Below are 26,619 nucleotides of genomic sequence, written 5' to 3'. Positions count from 1 at the left end.
AGGAAAGGAAATTCTCCGTCTACAGGCACATATCCTAGAGAGGCAACTGTTAAAGTGGAAAATCTTTAGACAGCCACAAGTGCTTTTGGCCAAGCAACCCAAATAGCAGCTGGGGGTGGGGGAGTGAGGGAAGTGAGGGTAGAGGCATGGGGGTGGTATTTCAGAGAAATCAGGAGCTTAAGGACAGAAGGTATACAGATAGGGGCCAGGAAAAACAGTCGATCAATTGTTCTCGGGCTTCAAATGAAAGCTTCTAAGACGATGATCTGAATTAGGAACCAATTCTAAAATCAACACTACCTTTACATACACTGCCAAATGAATTCTTAAGGAAGTACTAAATTTATGAAGATATTCAATTACCTGAAAAGTATTTCCTTCACAAAAAAATCAAAATAAATAGGAACGCATTTTAGGAAGAAAAAATAGATTCTCAAAAGAAAAAAAGAACCATTAAATTCTATAGGGGTGGTGAAAAACTACTGATGTGAATCCAACAATAATTTCGTATAGATCGTAACATTCTTGTACTAGTATTTGAGAAACAGCCATCCAAAGAAGGGAAAAAAACAGCCTAAGGGAGAAGTCAAAAACTGCAAAGATCAGTAACTTGTGCAACTCTGTTTAATTTTCCATGTCTAATTTCACAGAAACCTCAGATTGCATACAAAAGTGCTTAATAGAAGGTTTATGATCCTATTTCTGAAATGATTCTATTGAAAGGGAAAAAAAAATCCTACTCAGCACTCACTAGCTTTGAGTTAAAGTCGTCTTATCTGTATCCTGGAAACATACCATGCCATGACTTAAGAGACATTTCATGGTTTACAAGCATTAAACACTGGAGTGAAAGTCTAATGTAAAATTCACTGTTAAGAAAATAAGTCTGGCAGGAACTTTCAAAACAACTGGAGTAAACATATTGTTTTATTCTATATGGATTATATCACAATATGACTGTAATTTTAAAAGGGATGTGGCAGAGAATGGCAAAATTTCACTAGTTCTCCAGAATCTGAGTAATGGGACTGCAGGGATTAATTCTACTGTTCTATTTTGAATATGATTTTTAAACACATTTTTTTAAAACTTAGGCAGGCGACCCACACCTACACCCAGGTGCGAGCCACACTAATATGACAGTGACGAAGCTGCGGAACAGGTTGAAGTATAAAACCACAGACAGAAAAAACGAGGAAGAGCTGAACAAACACTACTGCCAGACTAGGTCACAGCGCTGGCCAGTCTTCCGTGTAACGTGGGGCCCTTCGCTTCCCCCGAAAGGCTAATTTAACTCACCATAATCAGACCACAATTGATGCTGGGATTAAAAAAAAAAAAAAATCTGTTCATTTGGTCTCAAAACATTTTATTAATATTGGGTTGGCCAAAATGTTCATTCGGTTTTCATACCATCTTATGAGAAAACCCAAACAAACTTTTTCGCCAACCCGATATCAATAATAAGCACGTTATTAATATATAGTTGTATTACAAACTCATCCATTCATCCAAACATGTCCCGAGGAGTAACTAACCGCTATGTGTCATGAGCAATGCCACGTACTGGGAATACAGCGGTGAACAAAGCAGACACAGTCTGTCCTCCCCGACCTTATAATTGAGGAGGAAATACAGATACGTGGGTTTACCTTGCCCCCACCTCGTCAGTGAGCAAGGAGACAACAAAGCCTACTGAACGAACTGGAAACAGCGGGCAAAGAAAACACAAAAAAATTAAAGACACACCGAAAACAGTACAAGCCAAGATACTCAAAAAACAGGAAGAACATTCTTTTTACCTAGTTGCTGGCATAGTATCTCAGAAAACTTCATTTATTTCTGTAGTCTATGATACTTGCCACCGGTTCAGTTCAGTCGCTCAGTCACATCTGACTCTTTGCGACCACATAGACCACAGCACGCCAGGCCTCCCTGTCCATCACCAACTCCCCGAGTTTACCCAAACTCACGTCCATCGAGTCAGTGATGCCATCCAGCCATCTCATCCTCTGTCATCCCCTTCTCCTCCTGCCCCCAATCTTTCCCAGCAACAGGGTCTTTTCCATAACCACCTGAAGTTTCCAAAACTTCTATCTTGTCTAATTTATACACATGTTAGCTGCTCAGTTGGGTCTCCCTCTCTGAGACCCTGTGGACTGTAGCCCGCCAGGCTCCTCTGTTCATGGGATTCTCCAGGCAAGAATACTGGAGCGGGCAGCCAGTACCTTCTCCAGGGGAATCTTTCCAACCCAGGGGTCGAATCTGTGTCTCCGGCATTACAACCGGTTTCTTTACCATCTGAGCCACCGGTAAAGCCCAATTTATACAAAACTTGGCCCAAAAAGACTCCTTTTTCAAAAAAGTATTAATTAACGTGTTGCCCTACAGGCATCCTCTAAAATAAAATGGTGGGTTACAACATTTATAAGTCAATCTCAATCACTCAAAGTTCACAATATAGTACTATTATTTAAGGTTCAGCTGTATAACAAACAGTCCTTCCAAGTTACCAAAAATTTAGGTAGAACAGGATGAAAAGCTTAAACTTGGGTATATTTAACGTTATAAAAAGGTTCAAAAGCCAACTTATCTCACTTGTAAGTTTTTAGTGAAGGAAGAGGGCAGTGGGAAAAAAGATTTGAAAAACAACATGATTTGACAAAGAGTAAAAAATTCAGGGCCATTCCTACCTAGCCCCATTAAAAGGACAGATTCCCATCCATAATAAAAATGTTATTAAGAATATACGCCAAGCTCTCAGAATCCTTCTCCTTTCTGTCATCACAGACTAAGGTTTCTTGGGCAAGATCAGCTCAACAAAGATTCATCAACAGGTTCCTCTGACTGACCGGGCTATAAAGCAATGATGACAAGGAACTTGCATGTCCTGTCTTAAGGAAATAAGGCAGACACAATATTTACCAAAGGGTTCTGTTTATTGTTCTGTATTAGAAAAAGGGCAGTGGAAGGGAGATATTTACAGCACAGCAGGGTGGCTGGCAACAATAGTAAGAAAATTAATTATATAAACCAAAGTAGGAGGGACGAAGTCACTGCAACTTTGAAGAATCTTCACTGACGTGAAAATACCACCTGCTCCATCTCGTGTCCAAGAGCGTAAGTTTTGTAGCATCCTGCCAATCACCCTGCGAGGACTCAATGAAAGGTGACTTCAACACATTATCCACAGAACAAAAGGATTCAAGGGCAGAAGAAGAGCAGTAACCAGCTCAAGGTCACACAGCTAGCTAGGTGACAGAAACACAGCTGAACTATCTTCCTTCCCAATCTTTCTGCAGCTACACAACTTTGCCAGGTTAAATGCCGTTTTACTGGGGGAGGAGAAGGAATCAGGTGACAAGTGAGGAAACCAGCAAGGTATTTAGTTACAGAGTTATTATCTCCCAAGCCAGGAGTGAAAAGGAAAAGAATTTTCCCCAGAAATTAGCATACATAGCGACTCTGTTCACTTGCCAGAGTCTCTGTGCCAGTCACTTCGCGTTCACTTCACAACCCCACAGGAATCAAGGACCATTCACATCGAAGGGGCTGCAGGAAAGAAAGCTGCACCACAGCTCACGGAATCATCCACATCTTTGCACCCTGCACCTTACAGTCCACATAATTCGATCCCTTGGCACTAGGCAAAAGACGTGCACACCACCCCCAAAAACACTCCTGGTGTGAGCTAAGCTGGGCGCAAAACTAAGGGACTCGGAAGAGATGTTTAATGTTCCACAGTTCGTACCTACATTTTTCTCACTGAAGGCTTATGTTCCTAACATTTCAGGACTGCTAAAATGAACCTAAAAAACTGGTCTTTCAACTTCCAATATAGATTAAACATGAACTAATTAACTGTTTGTAAAACACTTTGAAGTCGTGAAAGAGTAGGTAAATGTTAATTATTAATGCTGATCCACAAAGCCCCTGCATCTGAAGTAAAATACAATTCTCCAGGCAAGTTTCTGCTACTTTCAAGGTACAAACATGGAAGCCCAGCATGCTTTTAGGAATTCTAGGAAAACTTGAAAGGCAGACCACAGTGATTTCTATTTACAACAAGAACAAGCTGGAATTTTAAGCCGGCTGTGTTGGGTATAATTATATCAGAATGAATAAAAAATGTGACTTATGCCATATATAATAAAAACTAGAGTATGTTTATAGTCACAAAGCCCTGGATGAAAATTATAGTCCATTAACCTGAGAGGGGCAAAGTCAAAGCTCTGAACCATACTTTTCTCATCAAAAAGGCAGGGAGGATAAAACCTATCTTACAACATTACCGTCAAGAATTGAGAGAATGTAAATCAACACACATTAATATATATGCAGGCATCCAGCACCAGCTTCTTCTTCCCTTTAGCGACTTCACTTTTTAGAAGACACTTCTTGGGAAATGGCCTGATCTTTAGCAAAAGATCTCTCTAGAATGAAAAAGTCCTTTAAACACACACTAGCTTATGCGCTAAGCACACATACAGCACTCGTTTAGCAGGAGGACCCAGGCAAAAACTTTTGGTCATTCCTGTCCACTGACCCATATACATTCTTAATCCTCAAAGGCAGAAAGCACCTCGGCCAGGCCCCAAGGCTGCATGTGACCAAGTGAACAATTAGAACTCTGCTTCTCAAACTCGAGCTGTCCCGTCTTCCTCCTAAATAACTCCCAAACTGCAAAGCCACAAGCAGAGTTCCTTTGTATTCTGAGCCCAGCCTCTCTGTGCACAAAGAACGCAAGGTTTAAAAAAAAAAACCGCTGTCCCCCAGACAGATCACAAAGGCAAAAGAAATGACTCCCGCGCAATGCCACAGTGGGTCTCTCTTCTACCTTAAACAGGGCAGAACTCAACAGGCAACACCAGGTACACGGACTGATTTACAGACATATTTCAAACTACACTGCTGTGTTTTCAGAGGCGATTCATCAGCTACAGAAAATGTCAAATCTGCAAAAACTCCCTGTCACCTTTGACACTGTTAACACCTGAGGAAAGGAATGCTTCTATCGATCTGAGCTAGCACGGAAAGTTACAATTCAGATCTAAGGAAAAAAAAATATTCACGTTTGAGTCAATTTACCTGAAGTGATATGCCCACCACAATACGAACACAACACAACGTCCCCTTTGAACAACTAGTGCCACAACCAGCTTGGTGGGGAGAACATGTGCCAACAATGTTCACAGGAGCTGCTGTGAACTCGTCTATCAAAACCACCCAAACTCTCCCCTGACTTCCCCGCTGGAGATCAACGGCTCAAAGTTTCAAGACAACAGACCACAGTCAAAGACCCATCTGTGGAAGAAGCAGTGTGAACCACCACAAACAAATCAAACTGCATCAGCCCAGAGACTCACCAACGGAGCAGATGCTCCCAATTATTGCCTCTGTTTGAAAAGGAAAAATTAAAACATATACAAAGATGGATACAGATATAGCAAGCATTTAGGAGGTTAAAAAATTCTACCATCATCTCACTCCATAAACAAACCTACAGTTAACACTCTGTGATGAATTCCTTCCAAACTATCTTGTGTGTAAAAATTACATGCAATACACCCGTGTGTGTGTGTGCTTAGTCGCTCAGAAATGTCCGACTCTCTGCAAATCCATGGACTGTAGTCCAACAGGCTCCTCCATCCATGGGGATTCTTCAGGCAAGAGTACTGGAGTGGGCTGCCATGCCCTCCTCCTGGGGATCTTCCCAACCCAGGGATAGAACCCTGGTCTCCTTCATTGCAGGCAGGTTCTTTACCATCTGAGCCATCAGGGAAGCCCCAATATACCCCTGCATCACATTTAAAGATCACTGATAGATGGGCACAATAAAGGACAGAAGTGGTACAGACCTACCTAACAGAGGCAGAAGATGCTCAGGAAAGATGGCAAGGATACACAGAAGAGCAGTACAAGAAAGATCTTCATGACCCAGATAACAACAATGCTGTGATCACTCACCTAGAAGCCAGACACCCTGGAATGCAAGTCAAGTGGGCCTTAGGAAGCATCACTATGAACAAAGCTAGTGGAAGTGACGGAATTCCAGTTGAGCTGTTTCAAATCCTAATAGATGATGCTGTGAAAGTGCTGCACTCAATATGCCAGCAAATTTGGAAAACTCAGCAGGGGCCACAGGACTGGAAAAGGTCAGTTTTCATTCCAATCCAAAAGAAAGGCAATGCCAAAGAACATTCAAACTACCACACAATTGCATTCATCTCACACACTAGCAAAGTAATGCTCAAAATTCTCCAAGCCAGGCTTCAACAGTATGTGAACCCGTGAACTTCCAGATGTTCAAGCTAGATTTTAAAAAGCCAGAGGAACCAGAGATCAAATTGCCAACATCCCTTGGATCATTGAAAAAGCAAGAGAGTTCCAGAGAAACATCTACTTCTGTTTTATTGACAATGCCAAAGCCTTTGACTGTGTGGATCACAACTGTGGAAAACTCTTCAAGAGGTGGGAATACCAGACACCTTACTTGCCTCCCGAGAAATCTGTATGCAGGTCAAGAAGCAACAGTTAGAACTGGACATGAACAACAGACTGGTTTCAAACAGGAAAAGGAGTACATCAAGGCTGTATATTATCACCCTGCTTATTTAACTTATATGCAGAGTACATCAGCGAAGTGTCAGGCTGGATGAAGCACAAGCTAGAATCAAGACTGCCAGGAGAAATATCAATAACCCCAAATATGCAGACACCATCACCCTTATGGCAGAAAGCGAAGAACAACTGAAGAGCCTCTTGATGAAAGTCAAAGAGAGTGAAAAAGCTGGCTTAAAACTCAACATTCAAAACAGGAAGATCATGGCATTTGGTCCCATCACTTCATGGCAAATAGATGGAGAAACAATGGAAACAGTAACAGACTTTATTTTCGGGGCCTCCAAAATCACTGCAGATGGTGGCTGCAGCCATGAAATTAAAAGATGTTTACTCCTTGGAAGAAAAGCTATGACCAACCTAGACAGCATATTAAAAAGCAGAGACATTATTTTGCTAACAAAGGTCCATCTAGTCAAGGCTATGGCTTTTACAGTGCTCATGAATGGATGTGAAAGTTGGACTATAAAGAAAGTTGAGCACCGAGAACTGATCATTTGGAACTGTGGTGTTGGAGAAGACTCTTGAGAGTCCCTTGGACTGCAAGGAGATCCAACCAGTCCATCCTAAAGGAAATCAGTCCTGAATATTCATTGGAAGGACTGATGCTGAAGCTGAAACTCCAATACTTTGGCCACCTGATATGAAGAACTGACTCACTGGAAAAGACCCTGATGCTGGGAAAGATTGAGGGCAGGAGGAGAGGAGATGACAGAGGATGAGATGGTTGGATGGCATCACCAACTAGATGGATATGAGTCTGAGCAAGCTCCAGGAGTTGGTGATGGACAGGGTGGCCGGGCGTGCTGCAGTCCATGGGGCTGAAAAGAGGCAGACACAACTGAGTGACTGAACTGAACTGATATCCTTTGAGACTGAAAATGAACAAAAGATTTCACTGGTAACACTTTTATCATGCTCAGAGGAGAAAAGTTTTCAACAGATTTGGAGTCTTAACTCCCTTGGGCACAAATATACAAGGTGTTTTAGGTCACCGCGCCAAGAGGAACAACTCCACGTCCAAGGTCAGGAGGGGCAGCCATGAGGAGATACCCCTTGTCCAAGGTAAGAGAAACCCAAGTAAGACGGTAGGTGTTGCGAGAGGCATCAGAGGGCAGACACACAAACCATAATCACAGAAAACTAGCCAATCTAATCACATGGACCACAACCTTGTCTAACTCAATGAAACTAAGCCATGCCGTGTGGGGCCACCCAAGATGGGCAGGTCATGGTGGAGAGGTCTGACAGAATGTGGTCCACTGGAGAAGGGAATGGCAAACCACTTCAGTATTCTTGCCTTGGGAACCCCATGAACAGTAGGAAAAGGCAAAATGAAAGGATACTGAAAGAGGAACTCCCCAGGTTGGTAGGTACCCAATATGCTACTGGAGATCAGCGGAGAAATAACTCCAGAAAGAATGAAGGGATGGAGCCAAAGCAAAAACAATACCGAGTCGTGGATGTGACTGGTGATAGAAGCAAGATCCGATGCTGTAAAGAGCAATATTGCATAGGAACCTGAAATGTTAGGTCCATGAATCAAGGCAAATTGGAAGCAGTCAAACAGGAGATGGCAAGAGTGAACGTCGACATTCTAGGAATCAGTGAACTAAGATGGACTGGAATGGGTGAATTTAACTCAGATGACCATTATATCTACTACTACTGTGGGCAGGAATCCCTTAGAAGAAATGGAGTAGCCATCATGGTCAACAAAAGAGTCTGAAATGCAGTACTTGGATGCAATCTCAAAAACGACAGAATGATCTCTGTTCGTCTCCAAGGCAACCCATTCAATATCACAGTAATCCAAGTCTACACCCCAACCAGTAACGCTGAAGAAGCTGAAGTTGAACGGTTCTATGAAGACCTACAAGACCTTTTAGAACTAACACCCCAAAAAAGATGTCTTTTTCATTATAGGAGACTGGAATGCAAAAGTAGGAAGTAAAGAAACACCTGGGCTAACACGCAAATTTAGCCTTGGAATACGGAATGAAGCAGGACAAAGGCTAATAGAGTTTTGCCAAGAGAACGCACTCGTCATAGCAAACACCCTCTTCCAACAACACAAGAGAAGACTCTATACATGGACATCACCAGGTGGTCAACACAGAAATCAGATTGATTACATTCTTTGCAGCCAAAGATGGAAAAGCTCTATACAGTCAGCAAAAACAAGACCAGGAGCTGACTGTGGCTCAGATCATGAACTTCTTACTGCCAAATTCAGACTTAAATTGAAGAAAGTAGGGAAAACCACTAGACAATTCAGGTACGATCTAAGTCAAATCCCTTATGATTATACAGTGGAAGTGAGAAATAGATTTAAGGGACTAGATCTGATACATAGAGTGCCTGATGAACTATGGAATGAGGTTCGTGACATTGTACAGGAGACAGGGATCAAGACCATCCCCATGGAAAAGAAATGCAAAAAACCAAAATGGCTGTCTGAGGAGGCCTTACAAATAGCTGTGAAAAGAAGAGAAGCGAAAAGTAAAGGAGAAAAGGAAAGATATAAGCATCTGAATGCAGAGTTCCAAAGAATAGCAAGAAGAGATAAGAAAGCCTTCTTCAGTGATCAATGCAAAGAAATAGAGAAAAACAACAGAATAGGAAAGACAAGAGATCTCTTCAAGAAAATCAGAGATACCAAGGGAACATTTCATGCAAAGATGGGCTCGATAAAGGACAGAAATGGTCTGGACCTAAGAGAAGCAGAAGATATTAAGAAGAGCTGGCAAGAATACACGGAAGAACTGTACAAAAATGATCTTCATGACCAAGATAATCATGATGGTGTGATCACTCACCTAGAGCCAGACATCTTGGAATGTGAAGTCAAGTGGGCCTTAGAAAGCATCACTATGAACAAAGCTAGTGGAGGTGATGGAATTCCAGTTGAGCTATTTCAAATCCTAGAAGATGATGCTGTGAAAGTGCTGCACTCAATATGCCAGCAAATTTGGAAAACTCAGCAGGGGCCACAGGACTGGAAAAGGTCAGTGTTCATTCCAATCCCAAAGAAAGGCAATGCCAAAGAATGCCCAACATACCGCACAATTGCAGTCATCACACATGCTAGTAAAGTCATGCTCAAAATTCTCCAAGCCAGGCTTCAGCAGTACATGAACCGTGAATTTCCAGATGTTCAAGCTGGTTTTAGAAAAGGCAGATCAAATTGCCAACATCCACTGGATCATGGAAAAAGCAAGAGAGTTCCAGAAAAACATTTATTTCTGCTTTCTTGACTATGCCAAAGCCTTTGACTGTGTGGATCACAATAAACCGTGGAAAATTCTGAAAGAGATGGGAATTCCATACCACCTGACCTGCCTCTTGAGAAACCTATATATGCAGGTCAGGAAGCAACAGTTAGAACTGGACATGGAACAACAGACTGGTTCCAAATAGGAAAAGGACTCTGTCAAAGCTGTATACTGTCACCCTGCTTATTTAACTTATATGCAGAGTACATCCTGAGAAACGCTGGGCTGGAAGAAGCACAAGCTGGAATCAAGATTGCCAGGAGAAATATCAATAACCTCAGATATGCAGATGACGATGATACCACCCTTATGGCAGAAAGTGAAGAGGAACTAAAAAGCCTCTTGATGAAAGTGAAAGAGGAGAGTGAAAACATTGGCTTAAAGCTCAACATTCAGAAAATGAAGATCATGGCTTCTGATCCCATCACTTCATGGCAAATACATGGGGAAACAGTGGAAACAGTGTCAGACTTTATTACTTTTGGGGGGTGCTCCAAATTCACTGCAGATGGTGACTGCAGCCATGAAATTAAAAGACACTCCTTGGAAGGAAAATTATGACTAACCTAGATAGCATATTAAAAAGCAGAGACATTACTTTGCCAACAAAGGTCCATCTAGTCAAGGCTATGGTTTTTCCTGTGGTCATGTATGGATGTGAGAGTTGGACTGTGAAGAAAGCTGAGCGCCGAAGAATTGGTGCTTTTGAACTGTGGTGTTGGAGAAGACTCTTGAGAGTCCCTTGGACTGCAAGGAGATCCAACTAGTGCGTTCTAAAGGAGATCAGTCCTGGGTGTTCTTTGGAAGGACTGATGCTAAAGCTGAAACTCCAGTACTTTGGCCACTTCATGTGAAGAGTTGACTCACTGGAGAAGACTCTGATGCCGGGAGGGATTGGGGGCATGGGGAGAAGGGGACGACAGAGGATGAGATGGCTGGATGGCATGACCAACTCGATGGACATGAATTTGAGTGAACTCCGGGAGTTGGTGATGGACAGGGAGGCCTGGCGTGCTGCGATTCATGGGGCACAAAGAGTTGGACACGACTGAGCGACTGATCTGAACTGATTTTGCTTAACCCGGCCTCCCAGAGAAACAAAGCTTAATCCCTGGGTCAGAAAGATCCCCTAGAGAAGAAAATGGCAACCCGCTCCAGTACTCTTGCCTGGAGAATTCTTAGGCCAGAGGAGTCTGGAGAGTCCATGCGGAAGAATGGGACACAGCTCAGCGACTAGCCACCAGCAACAGCTAGCTGCATACACGCTGCTCTTCCCTCGCGCCCCCTCCTCCGCCCCCGTCGGCACGTTCGCACTCTCACCTCAGGGTCTTTGCCCCATGCTCCTTCCACGCGGACATCCAGAGCTCTTCAGGTCTGCTCTTGCCACTTCCCTCAGGTCTCTCTCAGGAAGCTGACATCCTCTCCCAGTGTTCTGAACACTCTTCATCTTCTTCCTACAGTTAGTCACGACCGGCCTTCTACCTGTTTATGTTCTGCTTCTCTCACTAAGATGTCAGCCCCTTGATGGCAGCAACTGCCTTTTGTCTCTGAAATCCCATCACTTAGGAAAGTGCCTGACGACAGAAGGCACCCAAATGTGTGCTGAATAAATTAACAAACAACCTTACAACGTATGTCACATGCCTATTTTACGAAAGAGAATGCTGATTTTCAGAGACAATTTACCTAAAGCCACAGAGCAAATAAGTCCCCAAACACATCTGAAAGAGCCAATACTCTACGCACTGACTCACTTCATCCTGTGCCATAGAAGGAAATTATAAATACAGGTTAAGAAACAAAGATGTAAAAGAAAGAATCGTTATATGAAAGTATCAGACCACTTTTCTGCTCATCACTAGAGCATTTCACATCTTTGATTAATCTCACGTATATACTATAGAGGTAGTAAAGAATCTGCCTGCCAAGCAAGAGACCCAGGTTCGATCCCTGGGTCGGGAAGATCCCCTGGAGAAGGGAATGGCAACCCACTCCAATATTCTTGCCTGGGAAATCCCATGGACAGAGGAGCCTGGAGGGCTACAGTAAATAGGGTCGCAAACAGTTGGACATGACTTCTTCTGTATTCCCTACAGAGTAAAGGCTAGCTACATAGACATTTAACAAACATTTCTTTGATATTTACACCCACAAAGACTTGAAGACTCCTGTACGGAGATTTTAAGCATCATCAATAAATTATACTCTTTCAAAGGATTTCAATTTGCAACGATGATGGAGTACCTGGATCCAGACTCCTTCCTGCTCCCACCCCCCACCACCAACCAAAAAACTGAACGGCAAAACGGCAACACCTTTTAGTCACGGGACCACCAGCAGCACAGGACTGGGAAGAGGTGACCTCCACACATGCACCAGCTTTCTCAGCCTGGGGGCACATCCTGGACCATGTGCTTTGAGGAGCTCAAGCAGAGCAAGGCAGGCTTGTGAAGTAGGAAGTCCAAGAGCATGAGAAGGCTTAGGAACCTAAAAACCAGAGTTCCAGAAAGGAGGGAGCTGCATGAAGAAGGATCTCCAGAAGTCAGCACAGAAGCCTGCTTGAGTCTAACGACGAATAATAAGCTGTGTGTGCACACTGTGAATCTACAAGGGCAGGAAAGAGTGACCCAAGGGCCGTATGCTACATAACCCCGGAGCTCACTCAGGGCTGGCAGAGAAGAGTGACCCAAGGGCCGTATGCTACATAACCCCAGAGCTCATTCAGGGCTGGCAGAGACTCAGACCAGCGCTAACGGAGAACATACCACTCTTCAGTGAAAACTATGGCGGCTTCATGCCTTAATAATGGGGTGAAACAAGTCTGAGAGTCGAAGGATACAGCTAGGGTTGCTCTAACTTGGACCAATTAACAGCAATCAACAAAATAAAGTTCACCATTTCTAGGATCTAACAAGAAATTACCAAGATGTGACCCAAAAAGGAAAACAAACAAAAAAGGCCTATAGAAACAAATAATGGAATTAATGAGCTAGGACTTAAACAACTATGATATGAGTATTACACATATGACCAAGAACTTTTTAAAGGAACATTAATAGACAAATAAAATAAAAAAGATTCAGTAGCAAATTGAATCCAACAATATATAAAAATACATCATGACTGAGGATTATCAAAAGAATACAAGGCTAGTTCAACACTGAAAAAGCAGTGTAATTCACCATATCTACTGATTAAAGAAGAACAAATATATGATCACCTCAACAGATGCAGAAGACGCCTGTGACAATATTCAGTACCCATTCATGATAAAAACTCAGCAAACTAGAAACAGAACTTTATCAACTTGATAAAGAACACCTTTACAATTACAAAAACAAAAACTATAAAGAGCATCATGTTAGCGGTGAAAGAGGAATGTTTTCCCCCTAACATCAGGAAAAGGTCCACTTAGGTCCCAGCCAGTTCAATAAAGAAAAAGAAATAAAAGGCATATAGACTGCAAAGAAGAAATCAAACTTCCTGTATGCGCCACTGACATTACTGTCTACAAACAAGAGCCCACGTAAGTTTAGCAAGTTTGTAAGACAAAGGAAAGGAAAGTGAAGTCGCTCAGTCGCGACGGACTCTTTGCGACCCCATGGACTGCAGCCTGCCAGGCTCCTCTGTCCATGGGATTTTCCAGGCAACAGTACTGAAGTGGATTGCCATTTCCTTCTCCAGGGGATCTTCCCAACCCAGGGATTGAACCCGGGTCTCCCGCACTGTAGACAGACGCTTTACCGTCTGAGCCACCAGGAAAGTCTGTAAGACAAAAGGTCAGCATAAAATAATTCAATCCTATTTCTACAGATTAGCAATGAACAACAGGAAACTGAAATTTTAAAAGCATCATTCACAACAGCACCAGAAAATATGAAATACACATTAATCTTCTTTTAAAAACATGTAAGATCCAATGACTAAAATCTACAAAACACTAACAACTAAAAAAAAAAAAGTCGAAATAAATAGAACGTCATAAATCATGTTCATGGCTCAATATGGCTAAGCTGTCAATTCTACCCTAAGTGATCTACAGATTCAATACAGGGCCAATCAGAAATCCTGGCGGGATTCTTCTAAACAAGATGATTCTAAAATATACTTGGGGGGAATTCCCTGGAGACCCAATGGTTAGGACTTTCACTGTCAAGGGACCAGATTCAATCCCTGGTCAGGGAAGTAGGGTCCCACAAGCTTTGAAGTGCAGCCAAAAAATAAATAAACATAAGTAAGTAAAACGTAATTGGAAAGGCAAAGCAACTAGAATACGCAAAGATAATTCTGAACAATAACTCAGAGAACTCATACTACCTGATTTCAAGACTTACTATATAGATACAGTAATCAACAGTGTGGTAAAGGAAAAATGAAAGACAGACCAAAATGACAGAATCCAGAATCCAGGAACAGACCCACACATACATCATCAAGTGGCTTTCAGCAAAGGTACAAAGACAATTCTATGGAGAAAGATGTCTTTTCAAACAACATTGCTGGGAACAACTACACACACCCACATGCAAAAAAAAAGATTAATCTCAATCCACACTTTGTACCACTAGAAAAAGTAACTCAAGTGATTCATAAACCTAAACTGTAAAATTCTGAACTATAATAATTCTAGGAGAAAAATACAGAGCAAAGTCTTTTTACTTTCAGGTGGGGCAGTAATAAGAAGACAACTAACTTGAAAAGTTTAGAACTCTAATCCAAAAAGATACATGCCCCCCCCCATGCTCATAGCGACACTATTCACAGAACTATGTCCAAATGTGCGTGTGCCCACGTATACACACACATGCAATGGAATAATATCCTGATTTGTTTTTAAATTAACTACAAAAAGCTATTTGGAAGACAAACAGGAAAAGCTGAATATGCACTGAATACTACAGAATTGTCCAAATGTCATAATTATAATTAGTTATACAGAACACGGCTTAGCACACTTTTTCTGTGAGATAGTAAATATTCTCAGCTTTGTGGATAACAGGGTGTCTTGTAACTGCTATCACTGTAGCACCAAAGCAACCACACACAATATGGAAACAAAGCAACACTGCTGTGTCCCAATAAAGAGTAATTAAAAAAAAAAAAAAACAGCAGGGCAGATCTGGTCTGTGGGCCATAGTTTGTAAACAAAACTGGTGACAGAGAGCAGAGTGATGGCTACCTATGGTGAGCTAGGCAGCAGAGTGAGGGGTGGAGGCAGAACTCTCTGGAGAACACAAAGGAACTTTCTGGAGTGATGGAAACATTCTATACCTTTATTGTGCTGTTAAGCTACATGCATGAATATATTCGTCAAAACTTGTCAAACTCTGTACACTTAAAATGGGTGCATTTTATCACATAAACAGCAACTCAATAAACCTGATTTGTTTACAAATTGTACTATTTTCAGGTGACATTAATGATGTGAAAAGCATGCCCTTTGCAGTCAAAATAGAGTGAGTTCAGATTATTCAAATTTTAGCACCAAAATTTAAAACTATGTGACCACTGTCAAATCATTTTCGTGGGTGTTTCCCTCTCCTGAAAGTGTTACTCACTCAGTCATATCCGACTCTCTATGACCCCATGGACTGTAGCCCGCCAGGCTCCTATGTCCATGGAATTCTCCAGGCAAGAATACTGGAGTGGGTTGCCATTTCCTTCTCCAGGGGATCTGCCCGATCCAAGGAACCTGGGTCTTCTGAATTGAGGCAGATTCTTTACCATCTGAGCCACCAGGGAAGCCCTCCTAGAATGAATCAGTAAGTCCTGCCTCACTGATTTGTTTCAAAAATGAAATAAATGTAGGACTTTCCTGGTGGTCCAGTGGTTAAGACTTCACACTCCCAATGTAGGGTTCAATCCCTGGTCTGGGAACTAATACCCTACATGCCATACAGCTCAGTCACATATAAAATGTAAGACACACAGTATAACATCTGACACGTAAGAGGCACATTCCCTGATTTGAGTAAACCTTTTTTTAAGAAAATGAGTCAGTAAAGATCAGACAGTGACTAGCTTCTTTTGTACACTTCTGAAACATTCTGACATTCTTTGTTCACTGTTTATTGTGGTTTCACCTGACTTCAAGTACTGGGATCCAATGTCAGTTCCTGTGATTTCAGAGTAATGTGGGTCTCCCAGCAAGCACTGAATTTAGAAAAATATCCCATAACAAATGCATTGTAAAAGGAAATCTGCAAAGAGGCGAAAGTGAGAAGTATCCATTTCCCTAAGAACAGCAAAAGAAATGATATAATAAAGAAAAAAATCAATAAACTTCATTAGATGTTTTCCCATTTTATACTAGGATTTGAATTTGATCCAAACCAGTAGCCAACCAACAAAACTACAATAAGACAAAGCACTTGTGCAGTGTTTTACCTCCGGAGTTTCTCACTGACAGGAGAGGGCAGGAGATTGGATGACAATATCAAATTTGTCCTTATTTTATAAGTAAGGATGCTAAGTCTGAGACACATGAAGTAGCCTCCTCAAGAACACACTGCCAATAACTGGTGAAACTCAGGAAGTCAGCCATGTGGTCCTGGATCACACGCTTTCAGCAGACATCACCAGCAACTGCCTTGGGTCGATGGAACACTACATTGCCTAACTCCAAGGTCCTTTTCTCTTGCTTGACATCTTCAGCTGTCTAGAAGACTAACTCATTACCGTGCAACATACTTAATTCCTAACCATTCAGGAATAACTAGCCTTTTGAAGTGGTAAAGACGATTTCTGTGGCCAAACACGGGCTTACGATAGGATTGTAAGTGAAACTTCAAAAGGACTGATTACTAATAGGAGAGCTTACTGAGGGACATAAATGGTAAATCCCTTCTCCCCATGCCAACAGCCACATCAGGCACACTGACAGCCACCCACCTTTCCAGGGCTCTGAACACAGCTCTGAAGAAGTAAAGGAAAATACACCACTGTCCTACACAAACACTCGTAATAACCAGCGTATCTCGGTATCAGGCCTCCTGGTGCCTTTCAGCAAGGACAGACCAAGATGGGTTACCCACCCATCTTCTACTCAATCTGTCCCCATCAACCCCTGTGGACTACAGGACCACAAATGCGAAGACGTGAAGGAAGCTAACTTCTTTCCACCAACAGCTTCCTCCTCTCTCCCCACGGACGGCGGGTAAGACAGCCTGACAGTGACTTGGGAGCACAGCTTCCAAATGGATGCTTGTCCCCACCAGTAATAACCCTGTGTATTCAAGCACACGGCAACGTTAACTTTAAAAGGGAATTATCAAAAGTCCAAGTGGGTTCATCTAGCTTTGTCAGCTTTGGTTTTTCCCCCTCCATCTGTGAGTCTGGTCAAATATAATTTTTAAAGGTTTACTGTAATCCTTCATGATTAACTTTTTGCCTTTATTTTATTAAAAAATGGAAAGATGAGATTCAATATACAGAAATGCCACGACAGGTTAATATTTCTGGAATGTATCTATTCCACTTGGTATTGTGAATTTTCTAAATATGTTGGTATAACTGATTTAAATCACTGCTTCCTCCCACAAATGGTGGCACCTTCAAAAGCGTTTTTGAAGAGGAAGTAATACCACCTTTGTTAACCCACAGGCCAGTTCCATTTTAAGCAAGTTTGAGAAATGCAGTCATAATCCATATCAACTATTTTTCAAAATTAAGGTAAAATAAGGAAGAAGAGCTGGAAATAAATAACTCAGATACCCTACTCCAAGTCTTGAAAACAACCCATTTCTGACCATTTCCTAAACCCTATAAATGCAGAGTTCTGTCCTACTGAGTCACACTGCCCGGCCCACTCAAAGATTAACAACTGATTGAGAAGATAAAACTGCTAATTCTATTAACGTTCAGCTCAACTTCACCTTTTAAAAAATTGCATTTAAGACTCAATTCCCAGAAGCATTCCCTCTTTTTTTTTTAACTGTTATACTAGGGGCACTACTTTTATAGAATTAACAAATCAAAACATAACAAATAATTATATATATTACTATCAGTAGGAATACCACATATTATTTCACAACAGCCACTGTGTATTTCTTTTTTAAAAAAAATTAATTTATCTTAATTGAAAGCTTTACAATATTGTGGTGGTTTTTGCCACACATCAAGATGAATCAGCTACGGGTGGACATGTGTCCCCCATGCTGAATCCCCCCCCCAACCTCCCTCCCCACCCCATCCCTCTGGGCTGTCCCACAGCACCGGTTTTGAGTGTCCTGAGAAGCGTTCCCTCTTTATGTAAAACAGAGAAACCAGTATGCTCAGATGCATCAGACTTTTAAACATGCTTTAAATCATTCAAAAAAGTACCCAAATCACTGTCATTACAGCTACCAGATAACAGGCATACTATGACGAACATCACACAGCTTCATTTATTTCTAAGAAGGCTCTAAAGTATGTTACTATACCTTACACAGTAGGAAGCCGAAGCTCAGAGGGGATAAGGGACCTGCCGGCTCAAGGCTACCCACCTAATCAACGGAAGGGTGGGGATTTGAATTCAAATTTACCTAATTCCAAAGAATGTGCGTTCTTCTACACTGTACTACCTCCCCAGGTCACAACAGAGGTATAAACAGGCAGGGGAGTGAAATGAATGGATGTGCCGGGCAGTCTTAGCCATTTCAACAAAAAAGGGAGAAATTTCCCCAATCAGAAACCACTTTACAAAATCCACAGCACACGATTTAAACCTCGATTCTTTTCAAGAAGTAATTAACGGGTTAACAGGAAAGGTCAGACATCCTTGTATGAAGTACAGTAAATCGCATTACAGGCCTACAAGTAAGCTGTCACCGTGAACGAGTCCTCAGGTTCAGTGGTTCTCTGGGTCCCATGTTTGGGTGAAGTACCAATCTAGCCACTTCACCCAATACAAATACCTCCTGAGCACCTGTGCTAAGACTCCTTCTGGGCAAAGAGGCACACAGCTGAGACTCATCACAGCCCTGCAGAGTCAACAGGCTGGAAAAGGAGTCCATTTATATTACATATGCAGTAACTAGTCGTTAGGCAAAAAAAAATGAAGTGCAAGAAACCCTAAAAAAAAGATTTAAAAAAAAATAAAGTGCAAGAAACCCTTAAAAAAGATATGTATAACATGCTATCAGAGAGGCAGAGGAACTGATCTGCTTGTCACTTAAGGTTCTAAGCAGTGTTTGTTTACATTTTGTCCCTCCCTGACAACTCCTTTCAACCTCTGTCAACCCCTCCTCCCAGCCCCCACCCCACCCCCTACATACAAGCCATCTAAAGCTGCACAACTTTGGGAAGGAAAACCCAAAGGGCAAGGATTATGACTCCTAAAACCAACCTTGTGGCTGTACTTCAAAAATCCAAGCTTATGCCATCAGGACATTTTTCTTTAGCTTTGGCAGGTGAACACAGTTGCAAAATGAGGCCAAAGAAACCAGAAAAACCCAGGGCACACCTCACATCGGTCACTCAGCAGGAGAAACCAATCCAAAGGCAAACTGACCCGCACGGTGTTTGGTTCGAAGTTTACTTGTTAATTTAACAGACGGCAAAGGAATACAAAACAATGGATAGAAACACATTCTGGTCATTTTCTTCCACCACGCAATTTGACAGACATTTATGCTGGATCCACCGTGGGGATTTAAACAGAATCATTCTGACTTCATAAGCCAAATGAACTGAATTCAGCAGAACGAAGCACCCAAAGCTTGACAACAGGGCTTGCCGTCTGCAAATCCCCAAGAGACCACGGAAGGCTACGGGACTGTAACAATGATTTATCACAGCTCCTTTACAAACTTGCTGAAAACGATTCTTCCAAGTGATTTTTCCAGCGTTTATCCTGATCTGGGGGATCCAACGATTAAAAAAAAAAATAGAAAAAGTTACTTATGAAAATAAAACGGGGGAGGGGGTTGCTGAACGAGAAAAAAAGGCACTGTTTTTTACTTTAGTTCCGTATGCCTGCGGCAACAAACTCTCAAAATAACTTCACTGAGGAGTGTTAAAAAGCTCAGACTGAACACCAAGTATTGCTCAATCCAACTTACATTTGTGAACTTCTGAGTTCACAGTTAAGATCTAGAAAACTAAATGCTACGGAGTCATTTTGTTCTAAGCACTATTACCAAAAAAAAAACAAAACCCCATCCTTTCTTCTGATAGAAAAACTCTTGAGGACTTCCCCCATATTTATTTAAAAGTTTAACCTACTGGTTGACTTTGGTGGGGGGGAAGAGGGGGGAAGGAAAAGGGGTTCAGTAAGTGGTATTTACCAAAAAAAAAAAAAGTATTCTTTGGTTTCAAAGTTTGGCTGCACTTGAACTCGACAAGAGCGGCGCCCAGGCCACGGTCCCAAGGCGGGTCCCCCCCCGGGCTGCACGTCTCCGACCCGCGCGGGCGCCCCGGCCGCGCCCCCGGGAGCAGGCGCCCAGGGCGCCCCCGCGAGGCCGGCCCGGCCCGGAGTGTTTACCGCTCGCCGCAGCCCCCGAGAGCCGCTCCCTCGAGTCCTCGGCACTTGTTCGCCGGCACCCGGACCGGTGGGACCCGCGGAGCAGCCGCAGCTCCCGGGGGCGGGGGGCGACTGCGGCCCCCGCTCCCGGAGGAGCCGACCCGGAGGTCCGGGCCCCGCCGGGATGCCTCGCGGGAAGGGGCCATCGCAGCCGGGCGGGACCGGCCGCGCCCCCCCAACCCGGGAGCGGAGGCGGCCCCGGGGTTGGGCTGCGGGAGCGGCGAGGCGCGCCGCGGCCCCGGGCAGACAATGCGTGATGGGGGGCCCGGGCTGAGGCGCGGGGAGCCGGGGGGCGATCCCGCGCGCCCAAGCATCCCAGCCCGCGCGCGCCCCCGGCCGCACCCCAGCAGCCCCGCGCCCCCTCCCGGAGCGGCCCGCGATCCCCGCCGCGACCCCTCCTCTAACCGCAAAACTTCCCCCAACTCCGCCGAGTTCAGTCGCGCTCTCACCGTGCGGTGCCCGGGGCTCCCCCGCGGGCCGAGCTGGAGCAGCTCCGCACCTTGGCCGCGGAGAAAGACAATAAGCGGCCGCTCCCCCGGCGGCGGCTTGGAAACTGCGGCGGCCGAAGCGAGGAGCGGGAGCGGCGACCTCGGCGGAGCCCAGGAGCCTCTCCGCAGCTGCTCCGGCTCGGCGCTAGCCCTGCCCACAGCCCCAAACCGCCCGCGCATGCGCCGCGCGCCGCTAGGGAGGTGGGCGGGACACCCAGGGGGCGGCAACGCCTCCGAGCCCGCCGTGAGTGAGCGCGGCGCCAGGAGCTGCGCGCCGGGGTTGCGCGGCAGAGCTGCCCATCAAACCCCTCCCGGCTAATAGGAAGGCGCCTGGGCGGCCCCTCAGGTTGCTAAGGAAGGCTGAGGTTGACTGCAGCTGCTGCGCTCCGGCGAAGTGATCAAAGTCGGGTGGCTGGTGGAGGTGCCGACTGATATGCTCACCCACCCTCTCCTCTGCTCCCTGACTCCGGAAACCGCCCTTCCTCTGTGTCAGGGTGCTCACCTGAGCGGCAGCACTTACCATAACACACCCTGAGATGATTTACTCTTCTCTTTCCCTCCCCTTGAAATCAGAAAGTGGGGTCTTTTCCAGAGAGTGGAGCGCAGTGCCTTTGAGAGTCGCTGCTAGGTATTCAACAAGTGTTTTAGTTAGATGGGTCGCTGGCGTATGATGGCATCGGGATTGTGACAGGGTATTCCGTGAACTTTGGGCTTTTCACCGCAAATCTTCAAGTTGCAAGGACATAAAAAATCATCTGGTCGCTTTTGAGAAACAAAATGTGGTCTCTTGGTACACGAAGAAGCTCATTTTGCAAGTTGTGCGTTTTAGTGTATATTGGGGAGAAACACCTATCACATCAAACGATTATTTCATTTATGTTGTTTCTTAGATAAAAATGAATCTACTTAGAGAAAAACTTTACGTAAAAAATGGACACACTTTGTATGAACTTGATATAAGTTCAGAGATGTGCAAATTGATTGTAATCAAGGCAAGAACAGTGGTTACCTAGAGAGAGAAGCATTATTGGCTGGAAAGTGTAGGGCCGGTGCTGGGTACGTTTGGTATTTTGATCTGGATGGTAGATAACAAAGGTATAGACTTAGACGGTGAAAATTCATCCAGTGTACAATGAAGATTAGTGTACTTTTACACATATTCATATTTTTATATCAACTTAAAATACTTACAAACGATATGCCCCACAAAAATGTGAAGATGCAAGCGACTATCTTTTGTGAAACCCTGATCTAGTCAAGTTCCTACCAGAGTGGGGATTTTGTGGATACTTCCTGTTTGTATGGGAGACAGAGCCTCTGGCCCTCTATCGCTGCAGCTCCGGGCTCTTTCTTCTCCTCCAGTCTCGGCGGGGGCGTCAGGAAAGGGCCCCAACCGCCTCTGGCCCCACACCCTGCGCCGTCCTGTCCTAGGCCCCAGCAATCTGAGGCCGGCCAGTCGGCTTCTCACCAGCCCTCGCCCCACCCAAGCTTTCCCCACCCCAAATCCCTGGGAAGGAAAACGCCTCCTGCGAAATCTGTATGCAGGTCAAGAAGCAACTGTAGAACCCCACATGGAACAACAGACTGGTTCCAAATTGGGAAAGGAGTACTATCAAGTCTGTATATTGTCACCCTGCTTATTTAACTTAAATGCAGAGTACATCAAGCGAAGTGCTGGGCTAGATGAAGCACAAGCTAGAATCAAGATTGCTGGGAGAAATATCAATAACCTTAGATATGCAGATGACACCACCGTTATGGCAGAAAGCGAAGAACAACTAAAGAGCCTCTTGATGAAAGTGAAAGAGGAGTGTGAAAAGGCTGGCTTAAAACTCAGCATTCAAAAACTGAAGATCATGGCATCCGGTCCCATCACTTCATGGCAAATAGATGGGGGAAACAGTGAGAGACTTTTATTTTTTTAAACACCATTAAATCACCTGATGGCACAGGGTGTGAGGCCCGAGGCTGTTGGGGCCCATTCCTGACGCCCCTGCTGAGACTGGAGGAGAAGAAAGAGCCCGGAGCTGCAGCGATAGTGGGCCGGAGGCTCTGTCCCCCATACAGGCAGTAATAAATAAACACCATTTATTTTGGGGGGCTCCAAAATCACTGCAGACGGTGACTGTAGCCATGAAAGTAAAAGACGCTTTCTCCGTAGAAGAAAAGCTATGACCAACCTAGATAGCATATTAAAAAGCAGAGACATTACTTTGCCAACAAAGGTCCACTAGTCAAGGCTATGGTTTTTCCAGTGGTCATGTATGGAAATGAAGGTTGGACCATAAAGAAAGCTGAGTGCCGAAGAATAGATGCTTTTGAACTGTGGTGTTGGAGAAGATTCTTGACAGTCCCTTGGAATGCAAAGAGATCCAACCAGTTAATCCTAAAGGATTATTCATTGGAAGGACTGAATATTCATTGGAAGGACTGATGCTGAAGCTGAAGCTCCAATACTTTGGCCGCCTAATGTGAAGAACTGACCCATTGGAAAAGACCCTGATGCTGGGAAAGATTGAAGGCAGGAAGAGAAGGGGACGACGGAGGATGAGTTGGTTGGATGGCATCACCGGCTCAATGGACATGAGTTTGACCAAGCTCCAGGAGTTGGTGATGGACAGGGAAGGCTGGTGTGCTGCAGTCCATGGGGTAGCAAAGGGTCGGACACGGCTGAACGACTGAACTAACTGCCTATATGAGGCACTTCCATTTGTTTGGCTCTAAATCTTAGAAAGGTTCCTAGCCTTGAGCTGAAATTTGCTTCCCTGTAAATGAACCTGGTTCTCATGTATATTTTCTTAGTTCTGCCTCACAGAATGAAACACCAAGGCCAGCTGTTTTCCAGCGCTGCATGTGAAAATATTTCCCAATCACCTCATCATTCCCTCCTCCATTCTCACTCTAATCTGTCCTGTCAATATTTGAAAGGTCGCCCAGAGAAAGGAAACTCCTAGATCCTAGATCCTAGATCCTGCCCAGAGGCGCCCACCTTGGGCAGGTCAAGCCTTCTCCAAGAAACTCAGTCTCCTGTAAAGCAAGGGAACTAACCTAGAAAACCTCTAGGACCCTAACACGTGAAAACCTCATGATCTTCTCTAGCACCCCGGCTGGTCTGTTACAGAAGCAGCAGCAGCAAATGTTCCATTTCTAGCGGCTGTTGACAGCAATATTCCCTACTCCCTGCCTCAGCAGGTTTTATACCTTCCCAGTGAGCTGCAGAAAAGATCAAGAGCCCAGCATTTTTCAAAGTTTGCCATGCCTATGGATCACCTGGGCCACTTCATTAAATGTGGATTCTGACTCAGTAGGGCTGGGGTGGGTTCTGGGATTCGGCGTGTCTAATAAGCTCCCAGGGGTTCTGATGCTGCTGGTCTGGAATCTCCCCTTGAGGAGCAAGGTGCTACTCCACATTTCCCAGCTATACTCTCCATCTTCTTGGGAAGTCCTAAATAGTGATTTGCATGGTTGGCATTTTCTCATCCTCCAGGCACCAGCTCTCATCCCACCTTTGAGAAAACATCTACCTAAAATAACTCACTCTTACTTCCTCTCATTCGTATCACTCAAACTTACTCATAGCATTTATCTCAGTGTGAAAGTATCTTATTTGGGTTTCTATTGGCTCTCTCTAATGTGAGCTCCCTAAAATCTGTTTTGTTTACCTCTCTCTCTCTCCTACCTAACAGACTGCCAATGGGAATAGTTAGGCACTCAGAAGTTTTGCATGAATGAATTTGTACAGAAGGAGCTACTGTGAGGTGCCCTGGAACTGATGGTCCCTGATACTAAAGACTTGTTCTTCCAAGGGACACCAAATGTCTCCATTCAGTGTGCCCCATTTCACCAGAAAGAGATTTGGAGTTCAGTCATTCTCTCACTTTCCTGAGTAAGTTTTCAAGCCAGGAAAGAGAGCAGGGTCTTATCAAGCAGCAGTAGGATTTTGCGTCTCTCAACTATCTCTAACCTGTCTATCTAGTCAACTGACATAGCTCTCCAGTTGATTTGCACAAGCCTTCCCTGGTGGCTCAGGCTTCCCTGGTGGCTCAGACGGTAAAGCGTCTGCCTGTAATGCGGGAGACCCAGGTTCGATCCCTGGGTTGGGAAGATTGGAGAAGGAAATGGCAATCCACTCCAGCACTCTTATCCCATGGACAGAGGAGCCTGATAGGCTATAGTCCCTGGGGTCGCAAAGAGTCGGACACGACTGAGCGACTTTACTTTCACTTTCCCTGGTGGCTCAGAGGTTAAAGCATCTGCCTGCAATGCGGGAGACCTGGGTTCGATCCCTGGGTTGGGGAGATTCCCTTGGAGAAGGAAATGGCAACCCACTCCAGTATTCTTGCCTGGAGAATCCCACGGACAGAGCCTGGTGGGCCAGTCCATAGCGTCACAAAGAGTTGGACATGACTGAAACGACTGAGCACAGCTCAGCACATGATACCTGTACATCTAACAAGAATAACCCAGTGTACAGAGTCCCTTGAAAATGCAAAAGCAAGGGAAAAAAAACAACATCAGTGCAGTTGTAAGAACATGAATTTCTCTTGACATCCATGGTCCCGAAAATGTCTACTTTTGCAAAAGAAGGCACTCTGGAACCAACTTGCCTCGGGGCTCTTCTTTCATTGCAGCAGACTCTTTATTCCCTTTGAATATGAAGAGAACCCTGCTGTTGCCCTCAGGAGATTTGCTTTCAGTCTCTTGCTTGAGGTGAGTCTCAGTTCCATTGCTTCATCATATGATTAAACCTGAGCCAATCAATGTTTCTTATCCACACATCAACAATTATTAGTTCAAACTTGGGCCCATGACCCCCAGACAGGCCAATTTGAGGCAGCAGGAGCAAATTCTACCCTCCATTCAAACTATCAAGGTGGCTAACATTGTTTATCTCTACTGGAAACTGGAAGATAGGCTTATCAGCCATCTCGTTGTCCTAAGGACAGAATCTCTTCACACAAAACCAGCACAGTGGAGAGGTAGAGAAATGGGAAAAAAGAAAACCAACATCTCAGTGACACTGATTGGACAACGGAATCCAGCAGTTCCTGAAGCTAGAACACACAGGCTTTTCAATCCTGTAAGACAATCAAACCGGTCAGAGTGGAGGTTTCTGTCACTTGCATCCACAAGAGTTCTAACTGATACACCATTTGGGAGTGGATGACCCTTGGTCAGTTCTCTGACCTGCTTCTCAATTCACTTACAAGCAGCTATTGAATGTTCACTGGGTGTCAGGCTTAGGCTTGGTCCTGGGATTCGAGATGAAGAACAAGGTTCCTGGCTTTAAGGAACTGAGTCAAATGAGGGAAGCAGACGATCGAGCCAGCAGGAAATCAGAACTGTAAGTGCCTCCACAAAAGCAGATGTAGGGTGTTAGGGAGCTTAGAGAAGAACACTTAAGAGGGTGAAAGTTCAGGGGAGGCACCAAGAGGAGCGACTGTAAAGCTAGGTCTTGGGGGACAATCCACCGGTTAAAGGACAGTGGTTGGTATAGCTAGTGCAGGACGTTTGGGTATGTGTGGCAAGCAGAGAGGACATTCTCAGGAAAAGGAAGAGCCAATGCAAAGACGAGGAGGTATCAGAAACACAACACACACATGAAACTGGAGCAATAAGGGTAAAAGGTGAAGCTGGAAGAAGTCAGCCAAAGCCAGGTTACACTCCTTTGCTAAGGAGTATGGCCTGAAAGCCCAGGACAAAAACCCCAAAGGATTTTAAGCCATGG

General features: G+C 44.3%; 1 protein-coding gene and 1 non-coding gene across 13 annotated transcripts in view; one reads left to right on the top strand and one right to left on the bottom strand.

Annotated features, from left to right (window-relative positions):
• Positions 1-21,071, bottom strand: part of AKAP13 (A-kinase anchoring protein 13) — a 320,574-nt gene extending 299,503 nt beyond the window's left edge. For all 12 annotated transcript variants that reach the window (XM_069559264.1, XM_069559265.1, XM_069559267.1 and 9 more), the window contains exon 1: positions 20,853-21,071. The gene's annotated coding sequence lies outside the window, so the exon portion shown is untranslated. The remainder of the gene's footprint in view (positions 1-20,852) is intronic.
• Positions 21,072-24,923: 3,852 nt separating this feature from the next.
• Positions 24,924-24,995, top strand: TRNAY-GUA (transfer RNA tyrosine (anticodon GUA)). The gene has a single exon. It is a non-coding gene; the product is annotated as a tRNA-Tyr (tRNA).
• The last annotated feature ends 1,624 nt before the right edge of the window (positions 24,996-26,619 follow it).

Source organism: Ovis canadensis, chromosome 18 (genome assembly GCF_042477335.2).
Source record: "Ovis canadensis isolate MfBH-ARS-UI-01 breed Bighorn chromosome 18, ARS-UI_OviCan_v2, whole genome shotgun sequence".
NCBI lineage: Eukaryota > Metazoa > Chordata > Mammalia > Artiodactyla > Bovidae > Ovis > Ovis canadensis.
This window is presented reverse-complemented; position numbering and strand designations above follow the sequence as displayed.